Source organism: Delphinapterus leucas, chromosome 1, assembly GCF_059928025.1.
Source record: "Delphinapterus leucas isolate spDelLeu-1000000601 "Yukka" chromosome 1, BTC_Dleu_Yukka2, whole genome shotgun sequence".
NCBI lineage: Eukaryota > Metazoa > Chordata > Mammalia > Artiodactyla > Monodontidae > Delphinapterus > Delphinapterus leucas.
The window spans coordinates 137280679-137294452 of NC_143129.1; the positions used below are offsets into that span (position 1 = coordinate 137280679).

The window sequence follows — 13774 nt, forward strand, 5'->3', positions numbered from 1 at the left end:
AGATCATGTTGTAAATTTCCTCCGTCTAACTCCATCCATCTGTTGCCTAGAATCGATTCCATTCGGTTGGAAGTCTCTTCTCTTCTTTTTCTAATTTGCAAGATTTGTCTCCTATTTGGACCATTCTTGTACAGTTTATCTTTTTTTAAGTTGTTAGTAACTTTTCCTTTTTTCCCCCTTAGGGCATCCTGTGCTTACTGTCATTTCCCTACATTCGGTGCTGTCTTTTGTTTTATGGATGCAAGAACTTCTCAAATATTTCTGAGGATTTTCAGATTTTTAAGTTCTGTTCTTTGAATTAGCTATTTCCTTGAGATTCAACATTTAATTATATCTTAGGCTTTTTTGGTTATATTGCAGGCTTTCAGCAAATGATTTCTAGCCGCCCATTTATATGAAAAGATGGGGCAATGGCAAGACCGGCAGGCAAGTCTGTGTGCGCGAGGCGAGCTGGTCGCTTTGCTCTAGGGCGGGCGAGGTCGGGGGTGGAGCTCAGCCATCCTGCTGGGCACCCGCCTCCCAGAGTGCCACAAGTTAGTTGCTCTAAATATGTACCTGCAGGCGCACTTTGAGAATCACCGAAGCCACGACTTAGAAGTAGGGGAAGTTCATGCGCAGACCTCCAGGCCAGGTCGAAGAAGATGATCAGCGTGCGTGTGAGCCCCTTGCAGAAGGCGCCGTACGAGCCGCCGGTCGCGGCGGAGCGCGACAGCCGTACCGCCAGGCCCGACAGGGCCGCCGCCATCGGTCTGCTGTGGCCTCCCGCCGGCTCCGCGGCCAGAGGGACGCACGCGGGAGAAGCGGCGCGGGAGGTGGATCGCGCGGCCGCAGATGCGAGCTGCGGTGCAGGGCGGGCGTCCTCCGCTTCCTCCGGCTGCGCTCGGGCCACCGCCCAGCACTGTTCTTAAAGATGTTCAGAGAAAGAGATTACAGTCTTTCAGCAGCAAAACACGATGCTGCTTTCCTCCCTGCATGAATCATTGATTTGGACAGGGGAAGGTGCAACTTCAGTTTTAAAAATTAACATTGAGATGATTGTGTTTGGGTGCTGTCCTATAGGTTTTCTTTTAGAGAAGCTAAAGTCACGGGACCTTTTAGCCTCCTGTCTTCTGATTATCTCAAAGGATTGGTTGGAAAACCAGACTTCATTTTTCCAACCAGTTCCCAGAAATGGTTGGGTCAGTCTCAGGGGGACCAATTGGCTTCCAGAGAAGAAAAAGTAAGTGATCAGACTTGGTGTTTCTAGGAGTTTGAGGTTTGACAACAGGTCATGGAGTTATGCGGTTCTCAAACCATTTCTGGATGTTGAAAGTTATCAGCGTGAGGTTTGGTGAGGAGGACAGACACTAGGACCCTGAGTGAGACATTTATTTAAGAGAACACATCAGGAGAGTTAAGGGGGAGAGTGTTCACAGTTTTAATAACCACCACATAACTAGGGTTTGTTGTTTTCATAGGGCTTATCATCTCCTTGACTTATGAGAGGTAGGTATCTACTTCACACAAACTTATCTGGATGTCACTCTTCATGGGGGAGAACCTAAGAAAGAGAAATTTCCCAAGGTCTCATCTTTTTTTTTTAATTTTATTTAATCAATTAATTTATTTATTTTTGGTTGTCCCGGGTCTTGGTTGTGGCATGCTAACTCTTAGTTGCGGCATGCAAGTGGGAGCTAGTTCACCGACCAGGGATCGAAGCCGTCCCCTGCATTGGGAGGCAAATTCTTAACCACTGGGCCACCAGGGAAGTCCCCCAAGGTCTCATCTTAACTACAGTAAGCTTCTGTTGAGGGGGCTAGTGGATCTCCCACCTCACTGAGTCACAGAATTATAGAATGGCAGAGATGGAAAGTCCCTGAGTCATCTAATCAAGTTTTCAAATTCCTTGAAGATAAAGACCTAGAGGCTTTGTTTAAAAACAAATGAACAAACAAGCATATAAGCAAACAAACAAAAAATAAACAAACAACCCAGGTCCATTTAATCAGAAGTTCAAATAGAGGGTTTAATAATCTCAATATTTAACCACTACTTCTAGGGATTCTCATCTTTGGGGAAGTATTAAAAACACTATAATCCAACACCTTCATTTTTCAGATGGCAAGATTGAAATATACATAGGAAGTGGTTTGTCAAAGTCACCCAGCTGGAGGAGAACAGTTAATATTCCTGAAGAACACATACCCTACAGTTACTACCCATGAACCCACCCACATATGTACAACTATATGTGTTTCTTTAACCTGTTGGCCAGTGTAGTTGCCACTGGGCAATGTAGTTGCCCAGTGGATTCATAGGTAAAGAAGATTGTATAAATAAGTATTTTGGGGTCTCTTGTTGCTAAATCCATGGTAAGAAAGGACTTTTAAATTCATTGTACTTTTTGTTTAGCTTTATAATCTCAGAAAAGTCTTTATCACAGCAAAACGTGTTTTCAGAACTTGGCTTTCTTAGGAAACATGAGACTTTGAAATGCAAACATACCTGCTTGCACAAAGAGCTTCAGTGAGTCAGAAGGCCTTGTTTAAAGAAAAACCAACGTTTAAAATTGAAAGCAAGATGAAAGCATAATACAAGGATTATTTCCCTTATCTTGAACATTGGCCAGAGTTTATTCACTTATGTATACACATTACATTAGATCAGTGTGTCATGAGGAACATTGTTCTGGATATATTAATAGGTGTGCTGCCAACAAAGCTTTTTCTCATCAAAGTTTGGGAAATGCTGCATTACGCTACCCTGTCTTGGAAATACAGAAGGCACATTAGCCTGTTGCTTTTGGGCCCAAAGGCAGAGTAAGAAATAGAATACCTAGATGATGGCACAGCAAGGAATCCCTTCTATGGAAGGAGGCTGACTTCTGGGTCCGGATGCCCCTCCCCCACCCCAGGGACTTGGAGGGCAGCAGCCCACCGCTCTGGACTCCTCTGGCTTGGCCAGTTCCTCATTCCCTGCTTTGACCACCAAACTTCAGCCACACTCACATGAACAAGGGAGGCATCAAGGAGTTCTGTCCTCTCACTTGTAATCTTGTTTTATGATCACTACTTTTCTGTGGCTGTGTCAAGATGTTCTGCTACTGATATCTAGTTTCCCCCAATTTTCAGGAAAATATATTACCTCAATGGATAGAATTTAACACTTAAAAAATTTTAATTTCTTCCATGATTTCCTCTTAAATCTTTGGGCCTGCTACTCCTTATACATATTCAAGTCCAGTATAAAGCAATGCACTATCTTACACAATGGCATCATTCATTATTTTCAGTTGAACAGATCATAGTACTTCGTGATCTTACAAAGATCCCTGTGGTACTTAACCTTACCAGGACCCATGGATTGAATATGCTGCTACTGATGCCAAAAGCTCGGCCTCTGTGCACTAGTGTTGAATTGAATCTTGGAGACAGAGTTTTGGGTGAAGTAGAAAAGAATAGCTTGGGGCTTCCCTGGTGGCGCAGTGGTTAAGAATCCGCCTGCCAATGCAGGGGACAAGGGTTCGAACCCTGGTCCGGGAAGATCCCACATACCGTGGAGCAACTAAGCCCGTGCACCACAACTACTGAGCCTGCTCTCTACAGCCCGCGAACCATAACTACTGAGCCCAAGTGCAACAACTACTGAAGCCTGCACGCCTAGAGCCCATGCTCCATAACAAGAGAGCCACTGCAATGAGAAGCCCACGCACGACATTGAAGAGTAGCCCCCGCTCACCGCAACTAGGGAAAGCAGCAACAAAGACCCAACGCAGCCACAAATTAATTAATTAATTTAAAAAAAAAAAGAAAAGAAAAGAATAGCTTTATTGCTTTGCCAGGCAAAGGGGGACACAGAGGGCTCCTGCCCTGAAAAAGTGTATGTCCCCACCTAGGAGAATTTGATGAGGCATTTTATAGCAATAGTTCAGGGGTGGGGTTGCTGACAAGATTAGGGTGTGTACAGGGCCTGCACTCCCTTCATCTCATCTCAGGTGGTCGGTCTCCTAATCTTTTTTTGTGTGTGTGTGGTTCGCGGGCCTCTCACTGCTGTAGCCTCTCCCGCTGTGGAGCACAGGCTCCGGACGCGCAGGCTCAGCAGCCATGGCTCACGGGCCCAGCCGCTCCGTGGCATGTGGGATCTTCCTGGACCCGGGGCACGAACCCGTGTCCCCTGCATCGGCAGGCGGACTCTCAACCACTGCGCCACCACGGAAGCCCCAGTCTCCTAATCTTGATGAGCTTCTCTGGTCCCTTTAATCCGGCTTCAAGTGGTTTGTAGGCTGCTCCTCCCTTGTTTAGCAACTGTTCGAATCAGCCCTCCGGAACTCGGGGAAGGTCATGGAGGCTGGAGTCTTGCCTACAAGAAACGGGGAACAAAAAGGCCTCCGTGCCAGGAGCCCCACAGGGCCCCGCTCGGTTTCACTATTTGCTTTTATTGAGGGCTGACACCAGAAGTGGTCACTCAGACTGTGGTCATGCAGCTCTTGCACCAGCTCTTATGAAGACATTGTTCAACAGATCATCCCATATCTGTCCTATGAAAAACCACACCATAAACTTAGCTGAGAGTTTGGTGTCAGGGACTAGTGTGTCTTTTGAAGGACTGAAATGTGTATGGCAAAAGTAGATGTTTACTAGATTATATTGATGAATAAACGAGTAGGAGTACTCCAGGTTCAGGGTGAGGGAAGCAAGAGCATGGCTTGTTTTTAAAATCAGATACTGTATGAAGCATTGTGTACTCTGTTTTGCCTTGGTTGTTGGGAAGCTTAGCTCTAAATTAATGCTTGATGCAATAACTATTTTATCCGAGGCTCCAGTCTCAATTATTGGCCCCCTTCCCAGAGGCTTTATTTATTTTTAGCATTCTATTGTACATGTGTTTTTGTTAGCAATGGTTTTAGATTATCATAAGATATAGAAAAAAATGAGGCAAGAGGTATGGATTAGGACACACTGTGGTTCAAGTGGCTGATCCTTGGGCAAGTCACTGATGTGCTCTGTGTCTTAGTTGCCTTACCTGTTATTATGGGGAATGTTGAGAGGATTACATGAGGCAATGCTTAGGAATTGCCCAGCAGAGTGCCTGGGACATGGATGGTAAGTATCTGATAAGTGTTAATGGTACACAACAACAACAATAAAAATTAAGCAGTACAAATATTTGTTGAAAAAAATGTTGGTTACCAAATGGGTTGACAATCGATATTCAAAGTTTGAGAGAAGGCTTTATGGGAAGATAAGCCAAGAAGCCTGAGATTGTCATTACCTCAACTCTTTCAGGGAAACTTTCACAAAAAATTAGACTAGAGATTCCATAATATAAAATGAAATGCATCATGCTTTAACTCCAACATTTAATAGCCATTTTATACTCTTTGGCCTTCTCTTCACTCCAAACCAATCCTCTTGCCATAATACAATTCATTTCTTATTTATTGCCATTTCACTGTTTTTCCTAAATTGATAATACTCTGTGATATACCTTATTAAACATTCTTTTTGTAATCTTAAAAAAAATTAGGCAGTATAATACAAATGATAAATACCTTAAATAAACACTTTGTGTGCATAGTCTGATAAAACCATTTTGATCACTTTAGTTTATTATCCCATTGCTCCTAATAAAAGTGATTTACAGGGCTTCCCTGGTGGCACAGTGGCTGAGAGTCCGCCTGCCGATGCAGGGGACACGGGTTCGTGCCCCGGGTCCAGGAAGATCCCACATGCCACGGAGCGGCTGGGCCCGTGAGCCGTGGCCGCTGAGCCTGCGCGTCTGGAGCCTGTGCTCTGCAACGGGAGAGGCCACAACAGTGAGAGACCCGCGTACCGAAAAAAAAAAAAAAAGTGCTTTACATGTTAACTTATGCAAACATATGTTTCTGATGTTCATTGATGGAAATGTTTTCTTCCTTACAACAATCCTCTGAAGTGAGACTATCATTCTCTCTATTCTTCAGATGAGACAATTGAAGCACAGAGAAGTCAACTTATTTGCCCAAGGTCATAAAAATAGTGAGTGGTAGAGCTGATTCACCTTCAAGCCCTCCAACACCAGAGTGGTTTAACTGTGGTGCACCCTGCTTCCAGCTAGTATTTATTGAGCACTCACTATGTGCCAGGCTCCGTGAGAAGGACATTACCTGCAGCATCTTATTTAATCCTTCCGACAACCACATGAGGTAGACCCGTTGGAAGTTGCCATTTGAAAAAATAATCCATTGGCTCTAACATAAAGATCTGCAAATGAATAGAACGGTTAAGATTTATACAATACTTCTTCTCTGACCATGGAAACTCTTCATTAATAGAATTCATGGTTGAGGAATACAAGATCTTATGTGAAAAGGGACCAAAGTAATGAACAAGGCCACAAAAGCCCTTATACATATTCATCTTTTCTAAAATTAAACCATTAGAGACTCTACACTCAATAGACCAGCTGTGGCATTTCCCATCCTCAGTCACTAACAACCCAGATGCCTGTTGTATCTCCTCACAACCCAGTTGTGGGAAAAACATGGCAGCTGCAACAAGACTCGCAACGATCTGTACTTCAAGTTCACTCGGTGTGAAATTTTTGGCAATGTGGAATAATATACAAATGTATATGTGAGGCCTAGAATTTCTCTGAAGGGCAAACTTGCATCCACAGAGCAATTGCTACATCAGTGGTGTTGCGGGGTCTCCTTCCATGAGCTGATGAGTGAAGCACTTGGCAACATTGATATCTGTCTCCTGGGGTGAAAAAGTTGCAAGGAAGAAAACCAGGAAACGTTCCCTCTGCTCTGGGATCACTTTTCAGGTCTAGGATCTGTGACACGAATCCAGCTGATCCTAAATGCTCAAGACAAACTATTTTGCTCATATCCATAGACCACAAAAAAAGAAGAGTCGACTTCTTTAAGTATAGGCTACTTGAAATATTTTCAAGACAGCCTCAGGGTTTTGAGCTACTAATCAAAGACGTGAATGATTGAAGCCTTAATGAAGCAGCTCAGTTGCTGGTAAAGCCAGGCATTTCAGTGTGTTATTACTGTTGCCATTTGGGTTCTTCAGGCAGCAGGCTCCAAGACAGAACGTAGTGTGCGGATGTGTATTGAGAGATGACCCCCTGTTGTCTTCCAAAGTAATCAAAGCAATCAAATAACTGTGTTTTAAGTCACTTTGGAATCGTTTTTACATGGTTATGCCTTCCACTCTACACGATTAGGTTCAAGAACATTACTTGGTTTTGTTTTCTCTAAATTTAGCAAAGTGGAGAAGATATTTGCTTACATATATAAAAATTTTGGAAGGGTAAACCATAAAAAAGGGGTTAACTGTGGGGAAAGGATGAAATAGCATGGAGGGGAGGAGGATAGAGGCAATATTTTTATAGATTTGACTTTAGAAACATGTTCATGTTTTATGTAATTATAAAAAATCATATTAAATAAAAAGTAATCCTTAAAACTCAAAAAAATATAACTTTTGAAGGCTGCTTCTATCACTTCAGAACTGGGAAGCCCTCAGCAAGTTACTTATTAAGGCTTGACTGACTCATCTCTAAAACTGGAATAATTATAGTGACTCACTGGGTTAATATGAAGACTAAATAAGGCACATTAAACATACTTAACACAGTGCCTAGCATGAAGCAAGTGTCCAAAGTATATTAGCTATTATTTGTAACCCTAAAAGTTGGATCAGAATAATTTGGAATCAAGTATCTGTTTTATGTGAAAATTCTCCCCGAGATCCTTCTTAATATTGAGATCCTCCAAGATATTTAATATTTCACTTACAAAAATATAGTTTTTCAGAAATGGGTCTACTACACCCTTGAGAAGGGGAGTGGTGGTCTTTACCAGCACAGCACAGAGAATCTGCTGAGAGCTGGAACTCAGAGGCAGTGTTAATGCCACCTTACAGCAGTGAAGGAGAGGCAGTGTTCCCCGCACACCAAGGAGGTCCCTGCCTCCTTGAGCAGAAAGAAGCTTCTAGAATTCAACAGGAGATGAGCTGGTGGGGAAATTGAGACGTGCTGGGCCATGGCCTTTTGTGAGAGGAAAGGCTTTTCCAGCCAGTCTTCCTTCTAACATGTCCCTTCTCCATTATGCACATACATATATGAGCATCACTCCTTTGTGAGTCTGAGGGGGTCAGCACGTGGTTGGCAGGGATGTTCCTGAGAGCCGTTCCTACATCAGGATGTCTAGCAATAACTAAACTATACGCCAAAGTGAATTTGAGCCATGGAAATATGTCCCATTAAATCCAGACTAAATGAGTTTAGACCCAACTCATTCTTTCTTTACCTGGACCCTAAAATTGTTCTCAGACATCCCAAAACCACCAGCATAGGGGAGAGTGGTATGAAGGCGGGGGTACCATGGAAAGAGACAAGAGGCTTAACCAGCTGCAGTTAAAATATTGCGCTTTTGCAAATTTGTAAGAAATGTATGACCATATAAGCACATTGTTAGGGGTCCTCCCAAGGCAGTCGTAGGAACTCTGTGACCAGGGACCTTGTAGCGGGACCTTGTAGTGTGGGCTTTGTCAGAGTCACAGTAAATCTGCCTCTGCTTATCAGGAAAGCTCAGTTTTCAGTTTCTGGGAAATCTTTTTATAGAACACAGCCTCATTTCTCAATTATTAGCCTGTGGGTTGAGGTATTTCCGTGGCCAGTTTTCTAAAAATGGAGAGACCTGCATTTAAAAGCTAGAAACTACATGCGGTGGCCGATGCGGGTAAGGAAGCGGCAGCACCGGCTGCTTCCAGACTAGCTCTGAGGGTGCAACAGCCATGGCAGGGGGCCAGATCTGAGCAGGGAGGGAGCACCTTAGGGAATAGATGTGCCCCACACACAGGGGGGGGACCGCTAATGACCGCAGCTGTTAGCAAGGTATGATGGCAGGGGGGAAGCTACTGAAAGCCTCTCTTTCCCACCCACCCATCTCCTTAGGGCGCCCACCGTCACCCCTCCACCGGGGAGCTATAATTACACTGGACAGGTTGAGCGGGAGAATTCTGGATGTGTTCCCATTATGGCCTTATTGATATCTCTGTTATCAGGCCTCAGGCCCCAGCCAGGAGAAGCACCTGGTGTAATTCTATTTATCACTAAATCCTTAATATCCCCTCGGAGTGTCAGGACTCATCATTCCAAAGACGGCACGAATGAAGAATATTATTGCAAATCACTCATCTCAGACCTGGGCCCAGACTTTGTTTTGCATTTTTATAAATGGCTAAAAGTTTAGCTTAGGTTGGATCAGTTAAAGTCATAGCATTTTAAATTTCACCTAAGGTTAAAGGTAGCAGCTTTCAAAACTCTTGATTTCAGAATATCAGGAAGTGACTAAATGAATTAATTGGAAATTATTATGGGAATCAATGAAGCTTTCAGAACTGCCCTTGTGAGTTCTATAACAAACTCCTTTTTGTTTGAATTTCAAAAAATGTCACCCAGAACATGGCTGGAAGTTCCTTAGATGCATATCTCTGTAATGAACAGGTTTGAAAACGTGCCCTGCTTCTACAGCAGACTTTATTGCTTCTCAAGATGGAAAGCATTTTAGCTTACAAAAAACAACCACCACCATTTCCCTCTTTAATTCCTATCTCTCTGACAGAAACACACTTGAAAGAGTCAGTTGGGTGGACTCTTAATGGCTTCCTGTGGTTGTAGCTCTATTGTGGGACAGAGAGGACATTCAGAAAGAAAAAGATTGCATCTGTATTTTCATAAGGAAGGAATGTAATGCAATCTGCACATAGGTGAGACTTTGTGAGGTACGTGTTGTTGCAGGAATGGATCACATAATAACTACATTTACAAGATTGTTTGTATAAGAGTTGTTTTCCCTACGAGACTGTGAACTTCACGTGGGCAAAGCTAATTTTTTTTTAGTTTACCTCTATGTCCTTAGACTCTAGCACAAAGTGGATGCCAAAAATATATACTAAATAAGCACTATCAAGGTACCAAAGAGTGGTTTAAAAAAAAGAACTAGGGCTCACATTTTTAAAAAGGCATTGATTTTTAGGGAAGAGAATTCACCAGTTTTTGATAACGTGTCATTTTGTAATAATTTCAAACCTACAGAAAAGTTTCAAAAGTTATACAAAGAACTCCTGGGTACTCTTCAACCAAATTCCCCAAATTTTAACATTTGCCACACTTAATTTTAAATATAAATGTGATAGTAAGCTGCAGACATGCTGCCCCTTTACCTCTAAATAATTCAGTGTGTAATTCCTAAGACAAGGACATTCTTTTATATAACTACTATACAATTGTCAAAATCAGGAGATTAACAGTGAGACAATATTATTTTCTAACCTATAGACATTATTCAACATTTTCTCATTATTTTAATCATATTCTATACAGTAATAGAAAAATAATTTTTAAGGATCCAATCCAGGATTACACATTGCATTTTTATATCTTTAATCTCTTTCAATCTGGAGCAGTTACTCAGTCTTTCTTACTCTTTCATGACCTTAATGTTTTTGAAGCATATTGGCCAATTATTTTGTAGGATGTCCTTCAATTCAGGTTTATCTGATGTTCCCACAGGATTAGATTCAGATTTTGCATCTTCGACAGCATCCCCATATAAGCGATGCTGTGTCTCTTGCAGTGCATCATATCAAGAGACACAGATGTGAGTTTGTTCCATTACTGGTGATGCTAACGTCAATCACGTAATATGTAAGGTGGTGTTGGTCAGGTTTCTCCTCTGTAAAGTTACTATTTTCCCCTTTGCAATTCCCCCTTTGTAGTTAATAAGTATTCTGTGGGGAGATACTTTGGGGCCATGTAAGTATCCCCAAAATTTCACCTGCCAGTTTTAGCATCCAATGATAATTCCTGCTTGAATTAGTTATAAATATACTTGCCAAATAGTGATAGTCTAACTCCATCATTCATTCTGCATTTGTTGGTTGGCATTCTCCTATTAGAAAACCGTTCTCATTCTCCTCTATTTATCTATTGATGCATTTATTTATATTAGCGTGGGCTTAAATTATTGCTTTAGTCGTTGGGGTGATAATATGTTAATATCATTATTTATTTGGTGTGCATATTCTCTCAGATTAGGCTCCCATGTTCTCTTGACGTGTTCCATTATTTTTGAGCATTATCTTTCTCTGTAAGATAACAAGAGGTTTCAGGCTCAACCTGGACCTTCTCTTCCCAGCCCTGGAATCATTCATTCTCTCAGGAGACCTGGTTCCATTAAGTGGAAAATGGTCCCAAATTTACTTTTAAAATAAAGCAAAAACAAAACAGAGAATACACAATTACTCAATAAATACAATCAATATTTAAAACATACTCTGATCTATGCCATTGCCAGTTAAACAAAAGACACAAAGTTAGACTCAAGACAGTGTAGTATGGAGTTAATTAATGGTGCTAATTTTTTTAAAATATTAGAAGTGATCAACTTAGTTCCTTTCTCTCACAATTAAAAATAAAAAGCTCTCCATATATTAAAGCATTAATCATGAAAAGAAAGCAGAATCATTAGAAGAAAATTTAGAAAAATAGCTTTAGAATGCAGAAGTAGTGCAAGATTTCCTAAACAAGCAGAAAGTACATACAAGTTCATAATCATTACATCTTTTTGGTAGACTCTCCCTTATATTACTGATCCTCTTACCACTATTAAATTCTTCATCTCAAAGTCTACCTTTTCTGATATCAATATTTGTATACCAGCTTGTTTTTGATTAGTATATTTGCAGTATGTCCTCTTCCGTCCCTTTATGTTCAGCCATTTTCTATCATTTTGTTGAGCCATTACTCCTGCAAGCAACATACAGCTGGATTTTGTTTTTAAAATTCAACCTGAAATTTTGTCCTTTAATAAAATTCATTTACAATTACTGTATTATTCTCCTGATATACTTGGACTTATTTCTAATATTTCATTTGGTTTTTCTGTTAACCACACTTTTTCTTTTTTTCTTTTCTCGACTTCTTAAATTGGTCATTTGTGTCTTTCTAGGAATCTGACTAATCCATCTACTTTGTTTAATTAATTGGCATAAAGTTATTAATAATATCTTATTATAATCCTTTTAATTTTTGTAGGGTCTATAATTTCATTCCTGATTTTAGTAATGTGTGTCTTTTGTATCTTTTTCATCGTCAGTATAGCCAAAAGTTTATCAATTTTATTGATCCTAGCAAAGAATTGACTTTTAGTTTCATTCATTTTTCCTATTGTCTTTCAGCTTTTAATTTTATTAATTTATCCTCTGATCTGTATTATTTCCTTCCTTCTACTTACTTTTGGGTTGATTTGCTTTGATTATTGATTTTTTGGTCTTTTGTAGTAAATATTAAAGGTATAAATCTCCCTCTAAGTCCTGTTTTAGCAGCATTCTAATCATTAGGATAGATTGTGATTTTGTTTTTATTCGATTCAGGTATTTAAAAGTTTTTCCCTTGTGATTTCTTCTTTGACCCAGGGTTATTTGGAAATGCCTTGTTTAATTTCCTAATGTTTGGGAGTTTTTTAGATTTTTTTCTGTTGTTGATTTGGTCAGAAAGCATACTTTTTATGATTTAGATTCTTTTAAATTTATTGAAATTTTAAAATGGCCTGGCATATAGTCAGTCTATGGTGAAAAATGTTCTGTGTACACTTGGAAAGAATGTATATTCTGCAGGTGTTAGGCAGAGTCTTCCATACATGTGTCAGCTCAAGTTCGTTGCTAGCATTATTCAAATTTTCTATATTCTTACTGATTTTCTGTGTAATTGTTGTATTAATTACTGACAGAAGAGTATTGAAATCTCCAACTACAATTTTTTGTATTGTCTATCTCTCTTTTCAGTTCTTTCAGTTTTTGCTTTATATACTTTGGGGTTCTCTTGTTAAGTACATAAACATTTATAATTATAATTTATATTATTTATTATGATTATATAAATTTATATTTATAATTATATCTTCCTGATGTAGTGACTCTTTTATTTTATTTTTTTTTGTGCTTTATTTGTGTTTATTTTTATACATTACCTCACATAGAGCTTGACAGATAACAGACACTCAGTAATGCTCACTGGACAGAATTTATGAAAAAAAATCGTCAGATAATATAATCACAGTGTATAACCTCATTAACTGATTTTAGCAAACTTTACTACATATGTTTAATACAAGGGATGGAAGGACATCGGTTAATATGCCAAGAATATGATATACTATCTCACTTAATTTTACAGTAGAAACATTTTACAAACGAAAAGATAACAAAAGTAAATTTTAGAAAAACCCTCAGGAAGTATATTTAGATTTTGTAAGGTCATACTGCTGGGGTATAGCTAGAATTTTGACTCTTTTATCATTAGGGTATATCCCTCTTTGTCTCTATATCTCGTCTGAAGTGTATTTTCTTGGATATTAATATAGCTATTTAATATTTGCATAGTATACATTTCTCCATCCTTTTACTTTCACTGAATTCATTGAATTTATAGTGTGTCTGGTAGACAGTATATGGTTGGGATTTCTTTTTATAAAATTCATTCTAATTATCTCTGCTTTCTGATGGAAGTGTTTAATTCATTCACATTTTCTACCTTTTATTGATATGGTTGGATTTACTTTTGCCATTTTTCTTTTTGTTTGTATTTGTCATTTTTCTGTCATTTCTCTTTCCCTCATTAAATACCTTCTTCTGTGTTAAGCAAATATTTTTTATTTTTTTATTTTTAAAAAAATTGTGTGTGTGAGTGTATTATAAGATGCATTTTCAACTTATCACAATCTATTTTACATTAATTC

General features: G+C 39.7%; 1 pseudogene; it reads right to left on the reverse strand.

Annotated features, from left to right (window-relative positions):
* Positions 1–419: 419 nt before the first annotated feature.
* LOC149750741 (small integral membrane protein 10-like protein 2A) lies at positions 420–822 on the reverse strand (annotated as a pseudogene).
* Between the last annotated feature and the right edge of the window lie 12952 nt (positions 823–13774).